General features: G+C 44.7%; 1 long non-coding RNA gene across 4 annotated transcripts in view; it reads left to right on the forward strand.

Annotated features, from left to right (window-relative positions):
* Nucleotides 1-25381, forward strand: part of LOC138352908 (uncharacterized) — a 560090-nt gene that overhangs the window by 115711 nt on the left and 418998 nt on the right. For all 4 annotated transcript variants that reach the window (XR_011222962.1, XR_011222961.1, XR_011222960.1 and 1 more), the window contains exon 4: nucleotides 4097-4238. This is a non-coding gene — a long non-coding RNA (uncharacterized lncRNA). The remainder of the gene's footprint in view (nucleotides 1-4096; nucleotides 4239-25381) is intronic.

Here is a 25381-nt window from a genome sequence, read left to right on the forward strand (position 1 = left end):
CAGGAGCCTTCCTCGGCTTGGCGGTGTATGTTGTTGATTGCTGCATAAACTTGTTCATGTTGAAGTACCAATCTGGGATGTCATTGAGGTAGACCAAGGAGGCTGGTCAGATCCCATCAAATACTAGGCGTTGTAATTGATGGCCTTGACTGTATGATGAAGTCGACCAATGCACGACGAACAAATGTTTTGGGAGTTTTCAAACTCGGTGGTGTAGACTAATTTGGATTCTGAATCTTTCCTCCAGACACCTCATGGTTTTCTTTCATTATAAAAGTTGTATTAGATAGTCTAGACTTCAGTCATGTGCTTGCTCGGTAGCTGGAAATGTACAACCATCTTGTTATCGTGGGGTCTTCCTATTTACAATTTCTTGGTAGAAATGTCATGTCTTTGCTTTTAGGCCAGTGCACGTGCACTGGCTTTTCATCAGTGGACGTTGCATGGAACAGGCAGGAATCCCTAACTTGTTTCCAGTCAGTGTTGTCCCTGATGACTTTGACGTGTACCTTACGACATCAGAATGGTATTGTCAGTTTTCCTTTTCCTTTGACCCGTGGCATTCGTCTTCCCTTTTGACTCCTTCACTTAGACAGCTAACTCCTGCAAGTTGCGTAGCTGTGTTGCAAGTCTCGTGCTAAAGTGATTTATACACTCTGCTTTTTTCCACATTTTCTTCTCCACATGGTCCAGCACCATTGTTCATTCCACATTTTTTTATATGCTAGTCGCCATCGCCCACAAAGGCTACCTGAATTTTATGCTCTCCCTTCTGCGCATCAGAGCTGCTGGGACCACATTGGGGACAATGGCGGCTGAAAAATGTACCATAATAACGTTTTCATAAGATGCGGTTTGAGCAACGGCGTTGCCAGAACCATGTAGTATTTATAAATTTCAGTATTTTAAGATTTTTCGAAGTTATAGCCCCTTTAACCGCGCTGTTATGGCCCTATTGGGTCGCAACTGGGTTCTTTCTCTGATGTTAAGAGCAAGGGTATCCGGCCCCAAGTTAGTAGTGGCTTTCAAGGGGTGTGTTCCGTAACACAAGTAAATTAATGGGAAGGGATAAAACTGCACTAAACTTAAATATATAATTATTCCACCACCATAAATAAGTATATAAACACACACGCGATTACTATTATTACACTTATGTACAATGACTTCTTCCGAAGACTCGGGAGGTTTCACAGTGCTCAATGATGCTTAGCCCTGGTTCTCTTGTGGCCTTACGATGAATCCTTAGTTTCCCTTAAACGAGTCTACCCTAGCCACAGGCCAGCCAATCAGTCCCACTGGGTGCGCCGTCGTGGAGGCCTTCAACCCCAATCCAGTTTGTAGCTGGCAGGTTCCAATCAGCTCTGCTGCGTAGGCCACTCCACAACCGGTACTAGGGTTGCGAGCCCTAGGCACGAGCCTTGTGTGATTCCACAGATCACTCTCCTCACCGCAACACCCCAGTGGCTAGTCTTCTCCACCAGTCAGCCCCGGGTATGACAATTCCTCAACTGCCACGTCACAGGCAGGCTAACACAACAGTGTTCATCCGGGGTGCGACTCGGCTTCTGCAGCAAACTCGTGGAAATACTTCGGCTGCCTTGAGTAGGACTGATCCACAGTCCGATTCAGCAGTCCCAGGTTGACTCTGTAATCAGACATGTCATCAGTACTAGTTACACTCTAGGGCACCTCACTTACAGGCTTAGACACAAACGCCACCGATCCACTCCATAGATGGCGTTGCTGTCTAAGCGCCACCTCACCAGAGGTCAGCAGCGGCTATGTTACGAGCTGATCAGGACGGGAAACCCGCCCCTGTGGCCGGTATATCCTGTCCTCACTAGATGGCGTCGTCCGTTTGGAGGGGTTTCGGGAGCCGACCAAGAGATGGCGCGGTCGTCACAGCTCCGTGCTCGGATCCTGTGCTCGGGTCCGTAACACGCGCAATATATATAGATTTCGGTAACAAAACCGAAACCGCGCAATACATTAATAGCCGTTTGTGTTTAGCGCCTTAAGGAGACAGATGGTAATACCGTCGGGGCCAGGAGCATAAATTATGGTATACTTCTGTGCAGTAAGAATCTTGTGATGTTATTGGCTTCCCAAGGTCTGTGTGTCGGGGTAAAGGGCAGTGTGTCTGGATCGGATGTCCTAGACAACTTTCCCTCCCAGAATTGAAGGAGCTTATCTGGAGCAACCAATGAGGGTGTCGCCTTAGTTTCCGGAGAGAATGTGCCAGCCACCTCAGTGGTTAGTTTCGAACAGGCGCTGGCACTACTCTCTCCATGCCTTTTGGTTCATTAGTAGTTTGAATCCACATTCTACGGAATCTCTCTAAAAATTGTCACCAGTGGCGATGTGACGGTCAGCTAGTGTGAAAAGATGGTATCTGACTAATCTTAACTTCACGATTGGACATGGTAATCTTTGTGAAAGGAACCTGTGACAGTCCTATTACTTTGGATGCATATAGTTTTCATGGCTTGAAGTGTAGTCTTGTGAAGATGTTTGTGTTGAGGTCAGTCGTGCAAGTTATGGTGAATAGGATGACTCCCCACATTGCAGTTAGTGGCGTAACTAAGTTGCAGAATGATTGTGCTTTACCAATATTTTAAGACCTCGTTGCTTAAGAAAACATCTTCCCCTCTCTTTCCCCAGACGCGAAGATCTGTTGGGAATGAACGTTTCCAGTGTTCCTAGTGTTGGGGCATAAACACTGGGAACGTTTGGAGGCGTGGTGTATGTATGAGATACAGGACTAGATGCCCTTCGGGTAAGCTGGGAAGTGGGTGTAGCTGAAGAATAGCCGGTGAGAGGACACGACGGAGGGATTGAGCCAGGGCTGAACAGTTGCATGGCAGATCTGAGGCTCTCGAGAACTAGGCCAGCTAGGCAGGGAGGCCGGGTCTTGTGTTGGGGGGGGGGGGGGGCGATGGGAAGAGGACAGCAATACTCTAGTCAGTCTCTTTTTAAGATAAAGTCTTCGGTGTTGGTCTTCCCGGTAGCGGATATGGAATACATCTATTCCAAACGAGCAAAATTAGGCCCCCATCCTCCTAAGGAGGGAAGAAGGCGGCTGCCTTCAGCGTGTGATGCTATTGTTTCATTAATTTTGCGTGTTTAACTCGCTGATGTTTGCATCCCTCAATTGCTGTCGGGGTTTAGGCCGTCTGATGCGTCGATGAATTTAATCTTTGCTCTGCTGCTAGGGTCGGGAGTCTTTCCTTTTTGCCAGGTTGCATAGGTCCCTCCGGGTGATGTGATTAATCCGCGGATTAATCTCACCTGTAGTGTATCCTTGACTGGAATACACTACGCTCTCCTGGCGTAGTGTATCCTTTTTCGACCCCCATTTCAACCTGCGTCGAAAACAGAGCTAGAAACGTCCCCTTCAGAAGAGGCAGAGATGACCCGTGTGGGCACGTTCTTTGCTTTGGCGATTAGGGCACGGGAGACGCCCGACCACCTACTATCATATTGTCACTGGGGAGCAACTCAGAGCACGTCCGCCCCCTCTGGCGACCAGCCAGCAAATTTCAATCTTAAATAAGTAGCACCATGGTTTAAGATTGGTTTTTAGAGAATTTTCAGACTTTTTGAAAACATAAGCGAAAATGCCCTCATGTCTAATGGCTGGAGAATTCTGAACCCACGTTCCTCGAAAGAGACACGAAAATTTACACAATTTAAACATGGTTGTGCCCATCGTAGGTCTTGTTTGATTTGAAGATACTCTCCATGGATCAGAGGGACGTCTCTCATAACGTGATTAACACTTAGTTTCTTGACGTCTCCCTCTCCCTGTTGTCGTGGGGGTGAGGTAAGGAAGGCAAGTGCCTCCTTGAACTAGTTGATACGCTTGCTTTAACTCGTACATGTCAATTCCTTAATATAGTTTTAGATCTCAATGTGGTTTACCTTTTTAAACTGTTCACTGATAAAAATAAAACAAGGTATTGGTTCACCTAAATTTCTACATGGTTAACTTCGATTCCAGTTTGTACAGAATCTTTCCAGCTCGTCAGTACAGCTGTTAAATCCCAAATCACTTGGTTTAAATATAAACTAAAGAGGTTCGTCTTCATTTCAGTTAATGACGCGAACGCTGTGGTCCTGAACTCTACAAGGCCACCTCTTTAATCTGCTGTAGTCATGACTTTATTCTCGTCAGACTTCTCAACTAGGTACCTGTTGGGCAAGCCTTCTCAACTTTCCTCCAGCTTCACAACGGGGTGAGGGCCTATGGTTTCCCGTAAGTCCAATGTAAATAACTAGTAGTGAAATCTGATTTGTAAACATTTTATTTTAATTAAATTTAAAATAATTTCTTGGTGTTTTTTCTAACAAGCACGATTTACTAACACATTCATTCGAATAGAACAGGGTATCATTGCCATATCGCCATTAAATTCACCAGCTACGAATATTGGAAATTCTTAAAACATGTCTCTGGACTTTAAGCACGATAAACATTTCTCATGAACCAACTTGATTATCAGTAGTAAAATAGATTAAATAAAAAAATTCCACTTTTGGTGAAACGTCTGGTGTTGAGCAAGCATTCATGTGGGGAAAACCCGAATCGTGGGATTTATTTTAATTCTAATCGGTTATAAATTAGAATTCATTAATATAAATTATTTATTAATACTTATAATTTCAATAGCGGACTGCATGAATTTAAAATGGACTGGTATTAAATTCCCACATCTTTTCCTACTTAAGCTGGAGGGGGGGGGGTTAGTCTATCAATCTAAATTAATATTGGTACACAGTTAATACTACATGGATTGGTAAATAAAATGGAACAAATACAGCTTGTCTAGTTATGGCCTGGACAAAGATATGAACAGAGATCACACAAATACGCCTTGTAGGGGAAACTAGTATAATAAGTTATACTAAGCAATTAACAGGGTACCTTGCCATGCAGTTTAGCCAACATATCCTAATCTAACTTGCATTACTGGCCAGGAATGACTAGATTTAACGGGTTATCAGATACAGAACACGTCCCTTATTGTTGAAGATAGTGCTGTTCTGGAGCACTATAGATAATGCCGTTATGGGAGCTGTTCACGTACCATAATATAAAGTAGAGGGGAAAATAGTGGAGCTTGGTGACCTCCACGCGAGACTTCTTTACGTTAAATTTAATGGCGTCGGCCCCCCCCCCCCCCCCGCCCCCTCTCCCACTCGCATCCGGCTCGACACAAGATGCGATTTTATCAAGTAGAGAAAGGCGTTATATTTAAAAAAAAATTAGTACCGATAGTTGGTTCAATTGGATTTTTTATTACCAGTTCGGATATATTTAAAAATTTCAAATATTTGCTGGCATTTATTGGCGACAGGGCAATGATCCACCGTTTTCTTCCAATGAATTTTAGTAAAGTTCTTTTCCCCGGCAGTGCTTAAGAATTACCACTTTTGTGTTGTATTCAATTAAAATTAAATTCATTGGTTTTGCTTATAAATGACTTTAGTATGGTGGAGCTCGTCTCTCTTTGAATAGAGCTGCAGCATTGACCGTTTATTCTTATAAGTTATAAATGATCGTGATGTTCACCCATTATTCGTGATTAAATTAAGCATTCATATAGTTTATTTTTTTCTTCTACAAATCATTAACAAATTCCTGTTCTTAAGTACAGAATAAATTCACGCCACGCAATAAAGGCATGTCGCAGAAAAATTCATGAGCCGCGGCATTTCCTTGTTTATATAACTGGAAAGTTCCTGTGAGAAATAGAACAAAGTTTGATTTAAAACGCCAAAACTCTGCGAAGATTGTTTTTTAAAACCATACTTAAAACTCTTAAGAGGTTAAGTAGGGGTCCAACAGCGTTCAGAGGTTCGAGCCTTCATTAACTTAACCCTGCATGGCGTAAACATTCACAGTGGGACTTGCACATCATTTTCCTTGCAATACATCTCCTGACTTCCAAGACGAGCGTGTCTCTTTTCCGACCGTCCCTCGCGGTCGCTTGTCCCTCGATAGAATTTTTAGCGACTCTGATACTTTGATATCGTTTGCCTTATGCGTTTTTGTTCTCGTATTGGCGTCCTTGGTGATATTTAGCGCCCTCTGATTATTCCGCACATTTGATGGTGTTACATAGCTTTCCGGTTTGGTGTCTTCTATTGATAATTACTTCTTTGCAATACAGATTATCATCGCGGATAATAAGACGTACCATTTGCTACTTACGGATCCTGGAATGGTATAAGCCATATTAGTTTGATCACAAGACTCTAACATTACCAAAGACTGGCATAAACATTTTATTCTAGCAAATGTTTCGAAATGAAAAGACAATGTTTAAAAGTTTATGGATGACCGCGGACTCTGAAAGGTCTAGCATACTTTAAGAGTCTCTTTGTCTATATGCAGTTTTATGCAGTAGAAAAAAATTGTTGCTAAGTTACTTGGACAATAAGTGGTGAAATTGAAAAATCTCATAAATTTGGAAATTATGATTAATAGGGTTCTTAAGAGACGACAAATTTAAGGAATAAAGAAAATGGGATGCTTGAATTATTTCTAGAAACGTAGGACTTCCATTATTATTTCTGTACCTGGCTGTTACAGATGTCGGTGTTTCGGCCCCCATAAGGATGCCTGCAGTTCCGGAATGGTGTAGAGGATGCAGCGAGCTACACACTGATATATGGAAAATATCTGCATAAAGAACACAAACAAATGCAAAATGTCCAAACTGAGTGGATTAAAATCACGCGGAACATTGACATAGAACAAACGATGCTTAGAATGGGTCAAAAATCAAAGCCTTTGGATCTACTCGGCCACTTGAAGCCACAAATCCACCACAAATACCAAACCTTCAGTTAAAAGCCAAGGGAAATAATCCTCGGTCAGAATCCACGAAAATATAAATCGGGGACATAAGAGCATAAATTCCCTTTAGTCTAAACAGGACCTTGAACAACTGGAGAAAAGTGAGTACTCCGCAAGGCGGCAAGCAGTTACGCAAGTACTTACGAACGTGTACATCTTTCCTCAGTCTTCGGCGGCTTAGTTTAAAATTATTAAACAGTTAATGAGCTGCGAAGCACCAGGAGGCTGTTTATAACAATAATAGTGATATAAACAGCCTTCTGCTTCAGAGATCATCAACTTTAATAATTTTAAACTAAGTTGCCAAAGATTGAGGAAAGATGTACAGGTTCGTAAGGACTTGAGTAACCTTAGTGAATTAGCCCCAGGGTAGCAAAATGTATACACCGGCTATTGTCTCGAGCACGGACGATAACCTCGACATCATAATTTCCAGTAGCCGGATGTAGCAGACACCACGACTAAAGTCTCCCTATCCACGAAGACAAAAGGCAGCCAAAGGAATATAAGACTAATTTTTTCTTTAGGTATAAAGTCCAACACAAGGGATGTACTTGCTCGACAGGAAATCCCACCCACTGATTGGTTTATCAAGATAAAACACTGTGACTGTGGGCGAACATGCCTATTCTGGAGGATCTAAACTTTCAGATTACCATCTACTTTGTAAGCGTTTCAGAATAACACTTTATGTCTGATATAAACTTATATCGATGGTACACAACCAATTGAGTAATAATGCAAGTGACAGATAAAGAAGTTTTTTGCCGTTTACCAAGAGTATTATTTAGTCCTTGTTGCAGATTTTTCTATAGTACACTAAAGTTTATTCCTCCTACTTCAGACCCTAAAGGGCTGCCTTCCCTGGAGACAGGCAGACTGGTATAGTGCTCGTCATAAAACTCGTCACAAGTTGAAGTGCAACTATTTTTCATTTCTGGGAAGAGATGGTACGTCAGTGGAAGGCAGATTATCGCCCACCTGCGGCCTGCAAATGCACGAACTTGACACAAAATATCGATGAGAAAACCCACTAGGGCTTGAGGGGGTGCGAACCCACGACCATAGCGTTGCTAGCTGCAAACTCCTCCACTGTCCCCTCCCCATCCGGTCCGTTGGCGTCGTGTGGGGGCTTGGTGGACGGCTGCCGGAGTGTGATGCTCCGTGGGGCAGTCCTCTGTCCTTTTCTGGCCTTGCACTCTTGCTGCTGTCTTCTCTAATTGTGCCGGATCGCTTTTCCTTTTCCTTATGTTTCGTTTTTCTCCCCCTCTCTCCTATCTGCTTTCTTCGTTTCCTGCAGACCTTTTGCTTGTTTTGGATTATTTCTTTGGACTTCTTCTATTTTGACGCCCGGGTGCTTGAGGAGGCATACTCTTGCACCCGTAGAACTGTAGTACCCAACGTCTCGAGCGAGGGGAACCTTTTATTGTCAATCCCCTTTTCGTCGCTGAACCCGATCTCGACGGACTGACGGTTCTTAAGGTGGCGTTTGTGGGGCGTATACTCAAGACGCACCCCTAGGGGGCCCCGGCATGATCGGCGATAGCTTCCTGTTGGGTGTCCTGCCTCTAATTGTGGCTCCATGGTGGGTATGGGGGCACATTCGTGGATGAATTTATCACTTTTCGTCTCTGTCGTTGAATGTTTCCGTTGTACCCTCTCAGGCTCGTGGGGTGGGCGACCAAGCCCCGAGTCGGCCTGTATTGGAAGACCAGGCTCTGTAGCTCCCGCTGCGTTGGCCCCGACCTTGCTCCTCCTTTGACCGTCTGACTTCTTCCCCCAGCTCCCCTCCCTCCTCTGTGGTTGGGTCGAGCCTCCAGCCCCCGGTGGTGACCACTTCGTCCCTGGTGCGGCTAAGTCTCTCGTTGTGACTACTGCGCCTTTTGACCCCTCTCTCTAGGGGTTCTCAACGCCGTTCGCGCCCCAGCCGCACTCGCTCGATTCCTTCCCGTGCTGATGCGTATCAGGCCTTGTTTGGTCCTGCTTCATGGGCCAAATACTTTGATCTCCTCCCTCTTGATTCTGCGCCTCCTGACGATTTCTCCCTCCATCGGCATCTTGTAGATTCCGTGGATGCGTCTGTTACTTTCAACCCCACTCGTCTCGGTACACGTGTCGTTGCTGCTCCTTCTCAGGATGCAGCTTCCCGCTTGGCTGCCTTATTTTGCCTTGGCGAGATCCCTGTTCGGGTCAAGAACGTTCAGATGAATGCCAGTGTTGGCACTATTCTCCTCCCACCCCATGTTGCAACCGGTGTTCGGAATCTGCAGGATTGCCACGATGATATTCGGCATATCCTTGATGCCAAGGCCATTCTGTCCTCCAGGTTGACTGTTTACTCGTCCCCCTCGTGGTCGTCGCCGTCAACCCCTTCGCGTTGTGAAGATCACCTTTGATGGTGGGACCCTTCCATCCTCTGTCATTCTTGCTGGTGCTAGGTGCTCTGTCAGGAGTATATTCCTTCTCTCGACTTTGTAACAAGTGCTGAGGTTTGGGCATGGTGCCCTCCGCTGCTCTGGGACTGTCTCTGCCTTTGTGTGGGAGTGTAGGTCACTCTAAGTCGGAGTGCACTTCTCCCCAAGCTCGCTGCCTCAACTGCGGTGAGGCCCATCCTACCTTCTCCCGTGCCTGTGTCCATTACAAGCTTGAGGCAGCCGTCCTCAACCTGAAGCACCGGGAGCGTTTATCTTTTCCTGAGGCAGGCGCCAGGTTCGCCGGCTCCCGCCTTATACTAACATCTCTTATGCTCGCGTGTTGCGCTCTTCCTCTCCTTGTCCTTCCCCCTTCCTCAGACTCTCAATCGTTTCCGGGCCTTGGACCCTGATACGCCCACTGCCCCCTCCTCTGTCCCTTTGTGTTCTGTCCCGAGGGGTCCCCCTCCTGGTCCTCTGTCTGGGGTTCCCCTTCTTTCACCCGGTCTGTCATGTCTCCTGTGTCTTCTTCCTCGTCCCCCTCCGATCCTCCTTCCCATCCTCTTCATCTATCGGCTCTCCCCGCCGCCTGTCGGTGCAGGCGGATGTCCATCGCTCTCCTAACGGCCGTAGTGTGTGCTCTCGTTCAGCTTCTGCTGTTGAGACACTGGAATCCGTTGCCCGGTACGTAGTTGCTGGGACACCTGTCTCTTTAAGTCAGAAGCGTAAGCCTGGCTCCTCTCCTTCCTCCCAGGCGGGTAAGAAGGCTTCGCTTTCTTCCTCAGCTCCTACTTCTGGCTCTGTTGCTCCTTCCCCTCCCGTTTCAGTGATTGCGCCCCCTGTTCCTGCTATGGAGGTTTCTTTGGCCCCTGCTTCCCTTTCGATTGCTGCTCTTGCTGGGGTGCGCTCCCCTCTTTCTACTCCCCCTCTTCCTGCTGCTGTCCTTGACTGCTCCTCTCCGTTGTCTCCTCCTCTTCCTCCTCCTCCTCCTCGGACCCCGCCCGCCCACCTCTGATCTGTTCTCCCGTTTCCTTCCCTCCGTCTTTGCTCAGTTTACCCATGCCCCCTAACCCTGACTTTGCTGACCCTGATCCCGACCCTGATATTCTTTAACGTGCTCTGTTGTCTTTCGCCTTTGTTTCTTCCTTGTTCTGTTTTTGTCCTTTCTCTTCTCGTCGTTGTCCATTCTTCAATGAACGTTCGAGGTTATTACGCAATTTCTCGAACTCCAACTTCTGATTTCGCGGTTTTCGCCCCTTTGTGTCTGTCTCCAGGAGCCGATGCTTGGTGCTCGTCCTGGTCGTTTTCGTGGCATTCCTTTCTCTCCCCCCCCCCCCAGCCGTTGCTGGGGCTTCTAATTCTTCTGCTCTCTTGATCGTGCTGATGTTCCCTTTGTTCCTTTACTTTTTCCTTCGCCTCTCCATTGTTCTGCTGCTCGTATCTTTGTGGGGAAATGGTACTCGGTTTGTTCATTTATCTCCCGAGTGTCCCGCTCTCTTCCTGATTTGAAACACCCTAGACTCCTTGCCAGCCTGTGCTCCTGCTGGGTGACTTCAATTGTCGTCATTCTCTTTGGGGTGACGTTCTGACGAATACCCGGGGTCGCCTTCTTGAGCCGTTTCTCCTCTCTTCTTCCCTGTCTCTCTGAATTCTGGTGAGCCCACTCATTTGGACTCTCGGACTCGCACCCTTTCTTGTCTTGATCTTTCTCTGCTCTTCTTCTCTTTACTTAGATTTCACATGGCAGGTTCTTGATGACCTCCATGAAGTGATCATTTCCCCATCCTTGTTTCCTTTTTCTCTTTCGCCCTTCCCTCTCTTTCCCTAGGTGGCAGTTTGCTAAGGGGACTGGACCCTATTTTCCCTCAGTGCTGCTCTCTCTGACCTCTCCCTTCTGCCTCTCTCTCGCGCTCTCCTCCTTTTTCATGACACTGTCTTCACGCTGCCCTCCGCTCTATTCCTCGCTCTTCCTCTCGGGGTCCACGGAAGTGCGTTCCCTGGTGGAATGCGGACTGTGCTCGGCTGTAAGCGTGCAGCCTGGAAGAGCACCGCCGTAGGCAGACGACCGATTCTTTTCTTTCGGAAAGCGAGTGCGTGGCCCGTAGGGCCATCCGTACGGTAAACGTGAATGTTGGGCATCTTATGTCTCAACAATTACGTCCGAAACCCCTCTGACCCAGATCTGGAAGCGTATCCGCAAGATAGCGGGTAAGTTCGTTCCCGATGTTTCACCGGTCCTTCACCTCCATGATACTCTTGTGGCGGACCCGTTGCAGGTCGCTTCCGAACTGGGTTCCCACTTTTCTTCTGTTAGCTCTGGTCTTCATCTTCCCCAATCTTTCCTTCTTCGTAAACCTGTCCTTGAGTCTCGTCTTTAGATTTCAGCACTCATCTTCAGCTTCCCTATAATGATCCCTTCTCTCTCTCTGAACTTCGTTCTGCCCTGGCCCTCTGCGGTTCTACGGCGGCGGCTCCGATGGAATTCATTATGAGATGCTTCGCCATCTCCCTCCGTGCACGTTCAGTATTTACTGAGTCTGTATAATCGGATCTGGGAGTCGTCGTCAGTCCCTGAGGACTGGCTCGATGCCGTTGTCCTCCCTGTTCGCAAACCGGGGTCTCTGGGTACTTCCCCTAAGGACTTTCGCCCTATTGCTCTCACAAGTTGTGTCTGCAAACTCTTTGAACGTATGGTTAACGTTCGTCTGATGTGGTTTCTGGAACACCATCACCTCCTCTCCCCTTCTCAATTTGGTTTCCGCAAGTGCGCAGCACGACAGATGTCCTGGTGAACTTGGTCTATATTCGTACAGCTTTTGCTGCGAAGACCTCCGTTGTTGCCGTCCTTTTTGACCTGAAAAGGCTTACGACACCACTTGGCGATATCATATCTATCTCAACTTCATTCTTTTAGCCTTCGTGGTCATCTCCCTCTCCGCAGCTTCCTCTCTCGTCGTTCCTTTCGGGTGCGCCTTGGTACCGCGCTCTCTGCCTCTTTTCAGCAATACGAAGGTGTGCCCCAGGGTAGTGTTCTGAGCACTACTTTTTTCTGGTTGCCGTCAATGGTCTTCTTTCCTCTTCCTTCTGGTGTCTTCTCCGCTCCTATGTCGATGATCTTACCCTTGCTGTCAGGGTGATGATTCGCCTCTCCTTCAGCGCCGGCTTCAACTTGCAATTGATGCCGTGTCATCTTGGGCCACCGATCATGGCTTCAAGTTCTCTACTTCTAAGACTTGTGCCATGACTTTTACGCGAAACGGGTCGTTCTTCGTCCCTCTGTCACTTCATGGTTATCCCTTGAATACAAAGATCCGCGAAGCTTTGGGGTTATTCCTTGACACTCGTTTGTCTTGGTCTCCCCATATCTCTTACCTCCGTGTTGAGTGCTCTAAGGCCCTTACACTCCTTCGGGTCTTGTCCCATACATCTTGGGGGGCAGATAGGCGCTCTCCTTGCTTTGCATTCCTCTCTCGTCCTGTCTAAGCTCGATTATGGTTGCCCTGCTTACTCGTCTGCTTCTCCTTCTACTCTTCGCCGTCTTGATGCTTTGCACCATACTGGGTTGCGCCTCAGTTCTGGTGCCTTTCGTTCGACTCCTATCCTTAGCTTGTATGTTGACACTGGCTTCCTGTCTCTCCAGGACCGCCGTGATCGCTACTGTCTTCGCTATCTTGCGCGGTCCTTGCAACATCCTTCCTCTCGCCTCTGTCGTGCTTTAACTTTTACCCCTCCTGCGGTTCCTGTTCCTCTTCACCACCTCCCTCTTTCTGTCCGGTTATCTCGCCTACAGGATTCTCTTTCCGTTCGTATTTCTGATGTTTCTCCTTGTGTTCCTTCATTGCCCCTGTGGAGAGTCCCTCTTCCGCGGTTTTGTACATCCTTGACCGTATCACTAAAGCTTTTACCCCTCCTACGGTTCTAAAACGCCTTTTCCTCGAGCACTTTTCTTCTCACTCCCGCTCCGTTTGTCTTCACCGATGGGTCTAAGTCTGTGGATGGTGTTGGCTACTCTGTTGTTTTTCCTGATCGCACTTATGTGTGTCGCTTACCTCCGGAGACTAGCATCTTTACAGCGGAGCTTTATGCTATTCTCTATGGTCTTCGTCTCCTGCTTTCTCGTTGTCAGTCTTCCTTTGTAGTTGTTGTTGACTCTCGTAGTGCCCTCACGGCTCTCGGGTCCTTTAATCCGGTTCATCCAGTAGTTGTCGAGATCCAGCATTGGCTGTTTCTTGTTCACAGTAAATTTAAGTCGGTTGAGTTTTGTTGGGTTCCCAGCCATATTGGTGTCTTTAAATGAGCGTGCGGATGCTGCCACCAAGGAAGCTGTCCGCTCTTGTCCCATCTCTCGTAAAGGTATTCCATTTTCCGACTTTTACCCGGTTATCCATTCCTCAGTCCTTACCCGTTGGCAGGCTTCTTGGTCGTCTGTTACTGGTAACAAACTATGTACTCTTGAATGTTGTGTTTCCTCGTGGCCGTCCTCCTACCACCGTAACCGGCGTTGGGAAACGGCTCTGGCGAGGTTGCGTATTGGCCATACTCGCTTAACCCATGGTCACTTGATGGAGCGCCGCCCTGCTCCTTATTGTCCTAGTTGCATTGTCCCTCTTACGGTCGTGCATGTCCTTCTTGAATGTCCTGACTTCCAGGACGAGCGTGTGTCTTGCTTTCCGACCGCCCCTCGCGGTCACCTGTCCCTCGATAGAATTCTTGGTGACTCGGATACTTTTGATATCGTTCGCCTTATGCGTTTTTGTTCTCGTATTGGCATCCTTGGTGATATTTAGCGCCCTCTGATTATTTTGCATATTTGACGGTGCTACATAGCCTTCCCGGTTTGGTGCCTTCTTTTGATAATTACTTACTTTCATCGGTTGGTGCTAATCTTGCCAGTAAAATCCCACAGGCTCAGACACATATTAACACACATCTCTCAGGCAGCTATCCAAACACTCTTCTCCTTTCACTAATCAGCCCGGCAGATGTTGTGTCCATCATACACTCTCTAAAAACCAAGGCAGGGAACACCAGTGAAATTCCGTCCATTGTATACAAGAGCGCCTCCCATGCCCTTGCCCCACCCATAGCCCTACTGTTCAACAAATCTATAGTGTGTCACACCTTCCCCGATATCCTCAAAAAAGCAAGAGTAACGCCAGTCCATAAAGGAGGCAATCCGGCGGACATAAACAATTATAGATCAATATCAAATCTACCCATTCTATCAAAAATAGTTGAAAAAATTATTTACAAACAGCTCTATTCCTACCTCGTAAAATTCGACATACTCAGCCCCTGCCAGTTTGGCTTCCGGTCCCAAAAGAGCACCAACGATGCAATCATTAGTCTCCTTGACGTAATCTATTCAGCCCTTGACAAAAATGAGTTTCCGATTGATCTCTTCATTAACCTAAGAAACGCCTTTGATACTGTTAATCACAACTACCTCTTACTTAAACTCCAGCATTATGGAATCCGAGGCCTTGCCCTTGACTACATCCGATCCTATCTTAGTGACAGACACCAATATGTAACCATCAATGATACAACTTCTTCCACTCTACCAATTACCGTTGGAGTGCCACAGGGCAGTATCTTAGGACCTCTTCTATTTCTTATATATATAAACGATCTGCCTAATGTCTAATATTCTCAAACTTATATTGTTTGCTGACGATACTACCCTTATCTATTCAGACCTCAACACACATACACTAAATAATGTTGTGAATAATGAATTAAAAAAAGTCCACTTATGGATGTCAACGAACAAACTAACATTAAACATCGAAAAGACTTACTACATCTTATTTGGAAGCAAATCATCAAATGCAATTCAGCTACAGATAGACAACATTAACATCAGTAATAAAAATGATGGCAAGTTTCTTGGCCTATTCCTAGACAAGAGACTCAACTTCAGCACCCACATTCAACACATAACTAAGAAAGTCTCTAAGACAGTTGGTATACTCTCCAAAATCAGATATTATGTTCCTAACTCTGCTCTCCTCTCACTATATTATGCACTAATCTACCCCTATCTTAATTATGGTATCTGTGCATGGGGGTCTGCCACTGCAAACCACCTTAAGCCCATCATCACGCAGCAAAAATCTGCTTTCAGAATAACTAACTCTGCTTTCAGACAACACTCAGCTCCCTTGTTTAAATCCCTAAACTTGCTAAATATTAACTCCCTCCACACATTCTCTTGTGTCAACTACATTTACAAAACCCTGTTCTTAAATGCAAACCATGTTCTGAAACTCTCCCTGGACCGATGTAATAGGACCCATTATCACCACACCAGAAATAAATCTCTCTTTGATATCCCCAGGGTCAAACTTAATCTGTGTAAACACTCTATGCAAATTAAGGGACCAAGTCCATGGAACTCACTCCCTAGTGAATTGAAAAACTGTAAAACTTTTGCCTTATTTAAAAGCAAAACCAGAAAGTACCTAATTTCATCTTTTTAGTTTCCTACATTGAGCTTTAAATTTGCTCTGTACCTACCTTGAGGTTACCTTGAGGTGCTTCCGGGGCTAAGCGTCCTCGCGGCCCGGTCGTCGACCAGGCTTCCTGGTTGCTGGACTGATCAACCAGGCTGTTGGACGCGGCTGCTCGCAGCCTGACGTATGAGTCACATCCTGGTTGATCAGGTATCCTTTGGAGGTGCTTATCCAGTGCTCTCTTGAACACTGTGAGGGGATTGTCAGTTATGCCCGATATGTGTAGCGGAAGTGTGTTGAGCAGTCTCGGGCCTATGATGTTGATAAAGTTCTCTCTCAGAGTACCTGTTGCACCTCCGCTTTCCAACGGGGGTATTCTGCACATCCTGCCATGTCTTCTGGTCTCATGTGATGTTATTTCTGTGTGCAGGTTTGGGACCAGCCCCTCTAATATTTTCCACGTGTAAATTATTATGCATCTCTCCCGCCTACGCTCAAGGGAGTACAGATTTAGGCTCTTTAGTCGGTCCCAATAGTTTAGATGTTTTACTGAGTGGATTCTAGCAGTAAAGGATCTCTGCACGCTCTCCAGGTCAGCAATTTCTCCAGCTTTGAAAGGGGCTGTCATTGTGCAGCAGTACTCCACTCTAGAGAGCACAAGGGTTTTGAAAAGTATCATCATCGGTATAGCATCTCTAGTGTAAAAAGTTCTTGTTATCCAACCTGTCATTTTTCTTGCAGTTGTGACGGCTACTTTATTGTGTTCTTTAAAGGTAAGGTCTTCCGACATGAGTACACCCAGATCCTTTTCATTCTATGTTATGATTTGCCTGAGTTTTGTACGTGGTTTCCGTTTTTATATTTTCATTTTTTTCCATAGCGCATGAGCTGGAACTTATCTTCGTAAACACCATATTATTTTCTGTAGCCCATAGAAAGACCTGATCTACATCTGACTGGAGGTTTGCCGTGTCCTCTGTTGCCTACTCTCATGAAGATCCTAGTGTCATCTGCAAAGGATGATACAGTGCTATAGGTTGTGTTCTTGTCTATGTCCGATATGAGGACGAGAAAAAGTACTGGAGCAAGCACAGTACCCTGGGGGACTTAGCTCTTCACGGTTGATGGGCTGGATTTTATTTTGTTGACTATTACACATTGGGTTCTGTTGGTCAGGAAATTGTAGATCCATCTGCCTATTTTACCGGTAATTCCTTTTGAACGCATTTTATGTGCAATAACGCCATGGTCACATTTATCAAAAGCTTTTGCGAAATCTGTGTAAATTACATCAGCGTTTTGTTTGTCTTCCATAGCATCTAATGCCATATCATAGTGGTCCAGCAACTGCGACAGGCAAGAGCGCCCTGTTCTGAAACCATGTTGTCCGGGGTTATGGAGATGCTGTGATTCCATGTATTTTGTGATCTTACTTCTTAGCACTCTCTCAAATTTTTATGATGTGCGATGTTAGTGCTATCGGTCTGTAAATTTTTGCCTCTGCCTTATTTCCTCCTTTATGAAGTGGTGCTATCTCTGCTGTTTTTAGTATATCAGGAATAACGCCAGTATCTAGGCTTTGTCTCAACACAGAATGTGGAGGGCCTGCGACAGTGGTTTTTTACAGTTCTTGATAAATATGGAGCTCCAAGAATCCGGGCCTGGTGCAGAGTGCATAGGCATACTGTTTATGTCTTCTTCAAAATCCAGTGGGGATAGGGTGACGTCTGATATATGATTTGATGTTGGTATCATATCCATGAAAAATCATTTGGGTTATCAATCTTTAGTGCGTTTAATGGCTCGCTGAAAACAGAGTCGTACTGCTTCCTCAGTAGCTCGCTCATTTCTTTGTTGTCATCGGTGAAAGTTCCATCTCCCTTTCTCAGGGGCCCGAAACTAGATGTGGTTTTTGATCTCGATTTTGCATAGGAGAAAAAATATTTCGGATTTCTCTCTATTTCACTGATGGCCTTTTGCTCTCTTTGCCTCTCCTGGGTTTTGTATGATTCTTGTAGCTTGAGTTCAATTGTTTCTATTTCTCTACCTAACCTTCTTCGCCGTTCTTGAGATAGGGTGCGACTCTCAAATTGTTCCGCGATTCGTTTTCTTCGCCTATATAGGTAACGACGTTCCCGTTCCAATCTGCATCTCTTCCTCTTTTTTCTTAGGGGCATGCGGTTTGAACATATTTCTAGTGCTACTGAGCTTATTTTTTCCAGGCACTGGTTCAGGTTTGCATTTACCTAGTCACCTAGTGTTACCCAATGTAACCTAGTGTTACCCAATCTCCTAATTTTTATGTATTTAACCCAAATAACCTTATTGTGTTCATTGCTATCTTCTTTTATGTGCTAGCCATATGCTGTATTGTGCCTACCAATTTTTATCAACTACCATTCAAGCTGTCATTGCAATCAATCTTAGCTACCTATGTGCTTTAATATATTGTACCTACAATTTTCTCATCTTTTTTTTTCTTGCCATGTAACTTATCATTTTTTTTTGAAATTTTGCAAGTATTTACCTACTTAAAATTTTCTTAGATTAAGGACCTGCCCGAAACGCTGCGCGTACTAGTGGCTTTACAAGATTATAATTACCATATTATGTATCCTCACATTCCCAATGTACCTTCGTGTATATGCATAAATAAATAAATAAATTGTATGTGCATGTTTATGTATATGTTCTGTGTTATTAAATCTGTGTAATGAACAGGTGTTTGTCCGTGTCCTAGTGAGGCTTCCCATGAAATAAAAGAGAGAACGCACCGCAGCAGTGGACAGGGTATAGGTTATCTTGAGTTGATTTCGGGGCTTCTTAGTGTCCCCGCGGCCCGGGGACACTAAAAAACACTCGACCAGGCCTCCACCCCCAGGAAGCAGCCGTGACAGCTGACTAGCTCCCAGGTAATTATTTACTGCTGGGTAACAGGGGCATAGGGTGAAAGAAACTCTGCCCATCGTTTCTCGCCGGCGCCCGGGATCGAACCCGGGACACAGGATCACGTGTCCAGCGTGCTGTCCGCTCGGCCCCTTTAGTAAGGAAGTACAGAATAATAAGAGAAAGGGGATTTGAGGAGATCATACCAACCAAGGAAAGAGTGGGTAGTCACAGCGGCTCGAGTGGGTATGTGCACATGACAACGAGGTTAGTGATGGAGCCGCATCCCCCGAATATGTAACGCTGAGCCCTTCTCCAAAAGCAAGGAGCGTGCAGGGTGTTGTGAGTAAAGTATAAGCACTCTACAGAGGGTTTGGGGTTTTGGTTGGTTTGTCCATAAGGGACGGATAACCGATTAAAACAAACATAATATTACGTATATCAGAAACAGGATAGGTCCGAGTACAGAGCCCTGTGGGATTCCACTGGTGACTTCACGCCAATCTTATGGGGGTACTCTGTCAAAGGCTTTCCGACAGTCCAAAAAAATGCAGTCTAAAATTGTGTGTGTGTGTGTGTGTGTGTGTGTATTCACTTAGTTGTGCTTGAGGGGTTGAGCTCTGTTTTTTCGGCCCGCCTCTCAACTGTCAATCATCTGATACTAACTACTCCCCCCCCCACACACACAAACACCCTAGGATGCAGCCCGTAGTAGCTGCCTAATTCCCAGGTACCTATTTGCTAGGTAACAAGGGCATCAGGGTGAAGGAAACTGCCCATTTCTTCAGCACCCACATTCAACACATAACTAAGAAAGTCTCTAAAACAGTTGGTATACTCTCTAAAATAAGATATTATGTTCCTCACTCTGCTCTCCTCTCACTATATTATGCACTAATCTATCCCTATCTTAACTATGGTATCTGTGCATGGGGGTCTACCACTGCAAACCACCTTAAACCAACCACGCACCTTACACCCCTGCACCACGACATGGCATAAGTTACACAACCTGAGATTCCACTGAATCCACAGGAAGACTGGGTAGGCTTCTACACAAGCCAGTCCAAGTTTTACACATTACCACCACCCCAGGCACTCTGGTGTTAGTAAAGTAGTTCATACGCCCCAGGTTTAGATACACAAATATATATAAATATATCTCATTAGTGTGCTTAATATCAATGAAAAAGTCAATTAGAACACACACCTTGACTGGTTTCAGTAGAAGCCTCTATACTGCCTGTGTGGATTCAGTGGCATATTTTATTGTATAACTTGACATATTGTGGTACAGGGGTTTCGGTGCGTGGCTGGCGGTACCCTCGTCTCTGGTTCCAGTCACTTTAGTGATCCAATTGATTATTTTATTCATATACATCACGTAAGTGTGATTTACTTGCGATTAACAATATTTTAATAAAATAATAATATAATAATAATAATAATAATATAGTGGTAAAAATATATTCAATTTGTTAAGCATTTGAAACTTTCTAGACCAGTACTCTTCATTCCTGGTCATAACTGTACACATTCCTGGTTAAAACTACACATTCCTGGCCACAACTACACATTCCAAGCCACAACTACACATTCCTGGTCACAACTACACATTCCTGGCCACAACTACACATTCCAAGCCACAACTACACATTCCTGGCCACAACTACACATTCCTGGTTAAAACTACACATTCCTGGCCACAACTACACATTCCAAGCCACAACTACACATTCCTGGTTAAAACTACACATTCCTGGCCACAACTACACATTTCTGGCCGTAACTACACATTCCAAGCCACAACTACACATTCCTGGCCACAACTACACACTCCAAGCCACAACTACACATTCCTGGTCATAACTGTACACATTCCTGGTTAAAACTACACATTCCTGGCCACAACTACACATTCCTGGCCACAACTACACATTCCTGGCCACAACTACACATTCCTGGCCACAACTACACATTCCTGGCCACAACTACACATTCCTGGCCACAACTACACATTCCTGGCCACAACTACACATTCCTGGCCACAACTACACATTCTTGGCCACAACTACACATTCCTGGCCACAACTACACATTCCTGGCCACAACTACACATTCCTGGCCACAACTACACATTCCTGGCCACAACTACACATTCCTGGCCACAACTACACATTCCAGACCACAACTCGACTGAAGCAAAACCTTCAACATCCCTAGCAAGTCTGGAATGAGAACAAGAGGTGATATGGGAATTCAAACTTGTTGTGAAGGCCAGTTTGTATCTCAACTGTAAAGAATTCCTTCATATATTCTCATTAGATTTTTTTCCTCCTTTCAAGCAACCAGCGAGCAAAGTTGAAATTGGTGTGCGGAAGTTTGGCTTCTCAAGCACACTAATTGAACGGGTTAAGAGTCCTAACTTGGGCTTCAGCTGCCTATGCTGACTGTGCAGCAAGGTTGTACAGTGCTGAATGCAAGCCATTGATGCAAATTCTGGCTTGTTTACTTTTTAATTAGGGACTGTTATTGAGTGCTGGCTTACTGTTGAGAACTGGCTTGCTGGTGAGATAGAGAGACACAGAAAGACACAGACACATAAACTCTACTCATAAATCTTTTAGCGTACGACAGTAGTGTAAGGCACAGCTGGCCAAAGAAAAACCCGTTATCACGCGTCAAATACTGCCCTGAGCACGGAAGGAAGATAGCGGGACGAAATATCTTATGAATGAGGTCTGGTTTGCCAGTCGCACCACCTGCAGATGGAGTTATCAAGAGGTTCGATCCCCTTTTGATGTGAGATTCATTCTATCAGTGTAGTTGATGCATGCATGAGCAGTCATGGCAATTGATGCCAAACTGCTGATTGTGCTTGCATCAGTATGGCAAATAGTGAAAACATTTATTGGTGGAGATATGATATAAAAGTATTTGGAAAATAAAACTTTTATAAAATGAAGAATAATCAAATTTGTATTAATAGTTAACTAAATTTAATTATAAAACCTTTGGGTGAAAAGTGACCTATGTTAATTTCACCAAACACCTGTTTTAGTCATGTGTAAGGAGCCACAAGATAAATTAGTACACCTACAGCAATTTTGCGAATTAACACACAAACACACACACACACATGAGGGGACATGATCACCACATACAAGATTCTCAGAGGAATTGATAGGGTAGATAAAGACAGACTTTTTAACACAAGGGACACACGCACTAGGGAACACAGGTGGAAATTGAGTGCCCAAATGAGCCATAGAGACGTTAGAAAGAATTATTGAAGTGTCAGAGTAGTAGACAAATGGAATGCATTAGGAAGTGATGTGGTGGAGGCTGACTCATACACAGTTTCAAGTGTAGATATAGAACCCAGTAGGCTCAGGAATCTGTCACCAATTGATTGACAGTTGAGAGGCGGGACCAAAGAGCCAGAGCTCAACCCCTGCAAACACAACTAGGCGAGTACACAATATATCAACAATACCAGCTGCAACAGAACCGTTTGGTCATCTGCTCCAAAAGCAGTCCTTAAATGCCTGCGTATCCAAACAGCGGACTACAAATGACGTTATCAGCCGTCAGTGAACGAGTGAGAGCTTTGGGTAACATGGGTTATCTTGAGCGAGAATACATTATGCTCCATAACCTAATCACTGATACACAAAGTGAATGACTCGCCTCTCACTCCTCGTCACTTGGGTGTAAGGATAATAATGGAAATATTAATAAACCAGACTTTGTCGGCTTGTGATTCACTGTAAATTTTGTGTTTATTGGTTTGCAGCTGTTGAGAATAATAATTTGCAATACGTTACAACACATAAATTTGCAACACTTCATGTATTTTATTATTGCATGTTTTACGGTGTGTGTTTAAAGTTTGTATTTGTGTATTTAAAGCTATATTTGTTTGTACTCACCTAATTGTACTCACTTAATTGGGCTTTCGGGTGGGGGGGGGGATGAGCTCTAGCTCTTTGATCCCGCCTCTCAACCGTTACCTCAACCGTTGTGTGTGTTTACAGTTACGTGTATATGTAGTATGTATGTATGTATGTGTGTGTGTGTGTGTGTGTGTGTACTCACCTAGTTGTATCTCACCTAGTTGTGTCTGCAGGATCGAGCATTGACTCTTGGATCCCGCCTTTCGAGCATCGGTTGTTTACAGCAATGACTCCTGTCCCATTTCCCTATCATACCTGGTTTAAAATTATGAATAGTATTTGCTTCCACAACCTGTTCCTGAAGTGCATTCCATTTCCCACTACTCTCACGCTAAATGAAAACTTCCTAACATCTCTGTGACTCATCTGAGTTTCAAGCTTCCATCCATGTCCTCTCGTTCTGTTACTATTCCGTGTGAACATTTCGTCTATGTCCACTCTGTCAATTCCTCTGAGTATCTTATACGTTTCCTATCATGTCCCCCCTCTCCCTTCTTCTTTCTAGTGTCGTAAGGCACAGTTCCCTCAGGCGCTCTTCATACCCCATCCCTCGTAGCTCTAGGACGAGTCTCGTTGCAAACCTCTGAACCTTTTCCAGTTTCATTATATGCTTCTTCAGATGGGGACTCCATGATGAGGCGGCATACTCTAAGACTGGTCTTACGTAGGCAGTGTAAAGCGCCCTAAATGCCTCCTACTTAGGTTTCTGAATGATGTTCTAACTTTTGCCAGTGTAGAGTACGCTGCTGTCGTTATCCTATTAATATGTGCCTCAGGAGATAGATTAGGTGTTACGTCCACCCCCAGGTCTCTTTCACGCGTCGTTACAGGTAGGCTGTTCCCCTTCATTGTGTACTGTCCTTTGGTCTCCTATCTCCTAGTCCCATTTCCATAACTTTACATTTGCTCGTGTTGAATTCTAGTAGCCATTTCTCTGACCATCTCTGCAATCTGTTCAGGTCCTCTTGGAGGATCCTGCAATCCTCATCTGTCACAACTCTTCTCAATCAACTTTGCATCATCCGCAAACATCGACATGTAGGACTCTACGCCTGTAAACATGTCGTTAACATATACAAGAAATAGAATTGGTCCCAGCACCGATCCTTGTGGTACTCCACTTGTTACTGTTCGCCAGTCCGACTTCTCGCCCCTTACCGTAACTCTTTGGCTCCTTCCTGTTAGGTAGTTCCTTATCCATTCTAGGACCTTTCCCCCCACCCCCGCCTGCCTCTCGAGCTTGAACAGCAGTCTCATGTGCGGTACTGTGTCAAAGGCTTTTTGGCAGTCCAGAAATATGCAGTGTGGTGTGTGTGTGTGTGTGTGTGTGTGTCTGTGTGTGTGTGTGTGTGTGTGTGTATGTTCAGGCTTAGGTTTCACAATGCAACATATTTAGACTACCATTGCAGTAAGTTCAAACTCTGCAACCTAAGTGCATTTAAACTTTGCATCGCAATATATTAAAGTCTTCAGCACACTGGGGTTACACTTTAACACAGCCCAGTGTGTTAAATCATTATGTGCCTGATGCGTTTGCTGTAGTCATCCCTGCAAGGTCTTGCAACTCACACTATCTCAGCATTTGCAACTTTGAACCTCATTAAAGCCTTTTGTAGTGTACCAGCCCAGTAAATATCTGCAATATTTTATCGTGCATCACACCTGCATTACATTTTTCTTTGCTGTGTGTTCTGTAATGTTGTTTTGCACACCGAACTTTTCAGTTATCATCTAAAACGCTTGGAAAGTTGCAGGTTCTTGAAATAGTTTTTCTCTCATGCTTGGGGGAAACATTTCATATCTGTAACACTGTCACTCCAGTTTCTGTAACAGTCTGTCACTCCAACTTCTGTAACAGTCTGTCACTCCAGGTTCTGTAACAGTCTGTCACTCCAGGTTCTGTAACAGTCTGTCACTCCAGCTTCTGTAACAGTCTGTCACTCCAGCTTCTGTAACAGTCTGTCACTCCAGCTTCTGTAACAGTCTGTCACTCCAGTTTCTGTAACAGTCTGTCACTCCAGCTTCTGTAACAGTCTGTCACTCCAGCTTCTGTAACAGTCTGTCACTCCAGTTTATGTAACACTGTCACTCCAGCTTCTGTACCACAATCTGTTACTCCAGATTCTGTAACAGAACAATATTAATTATACCCCCAAAAATTACTTGGTGCTGGAAAAAAGACTGGATAAAGTGTTGGATAAAGCTGTTGTTGTTAAAGCCTGGCGGATGGACATAGTCGAGTTAGTGGTGCATACAGATCGAGTGGTCAATACTAGGCATTGTTTGTAACACTAGATATCTCAATTCAGTTACGTGTTACAAGTGATCCATTTTCTTCTGTGTTCTCTCTCACTCCTCCAGTACACCTGAGAACCAATTCCAGCAACAGGAACTCTAGTGTTCTAATAGTACATATTTCTACATACGTCTTGAAATGTGTACACTCCTCATAGTCTTGAAGAAAATCTATTATTTGCAATATTTAAATTAACAACTTAATCTCTGAATACATCTTAAAACACTAAATAATACAGATGTTATATATATATATATATATATATAATATATATATATATATATATATATATATATATATATATATATATATATATATATATATATATTATATATATATATGTCGTACCTAGTAGCCAGAACGCACTTCTCAGCCTACTATTCAAAGCCCGATTTGCCTAATAAGCCAAGTTTTCATGAATTAATTGTTTTTCGAGTACCTAACCTACCTAACCTAACCTAACCTAGCTTTTTCTGCTACCTAACCTAACCTAACCTATAAAGATAGATTAG

Source organism: Procambarus clarkii, chromosome 55 (genome assembly GCF_040958095.1).
Source record: "Procambarus clarkii isolate CNS0578487 chromosome 55, FALCON_Pclarkii_2.0, whole genome shotgun sequence".
Taxonomy (NCBI): Eukaryota; Metazoa; Arthropoda; class Malacostraca; order Decapoda; family Cambaridae; genus Procambarus; species Procambarus clarkii.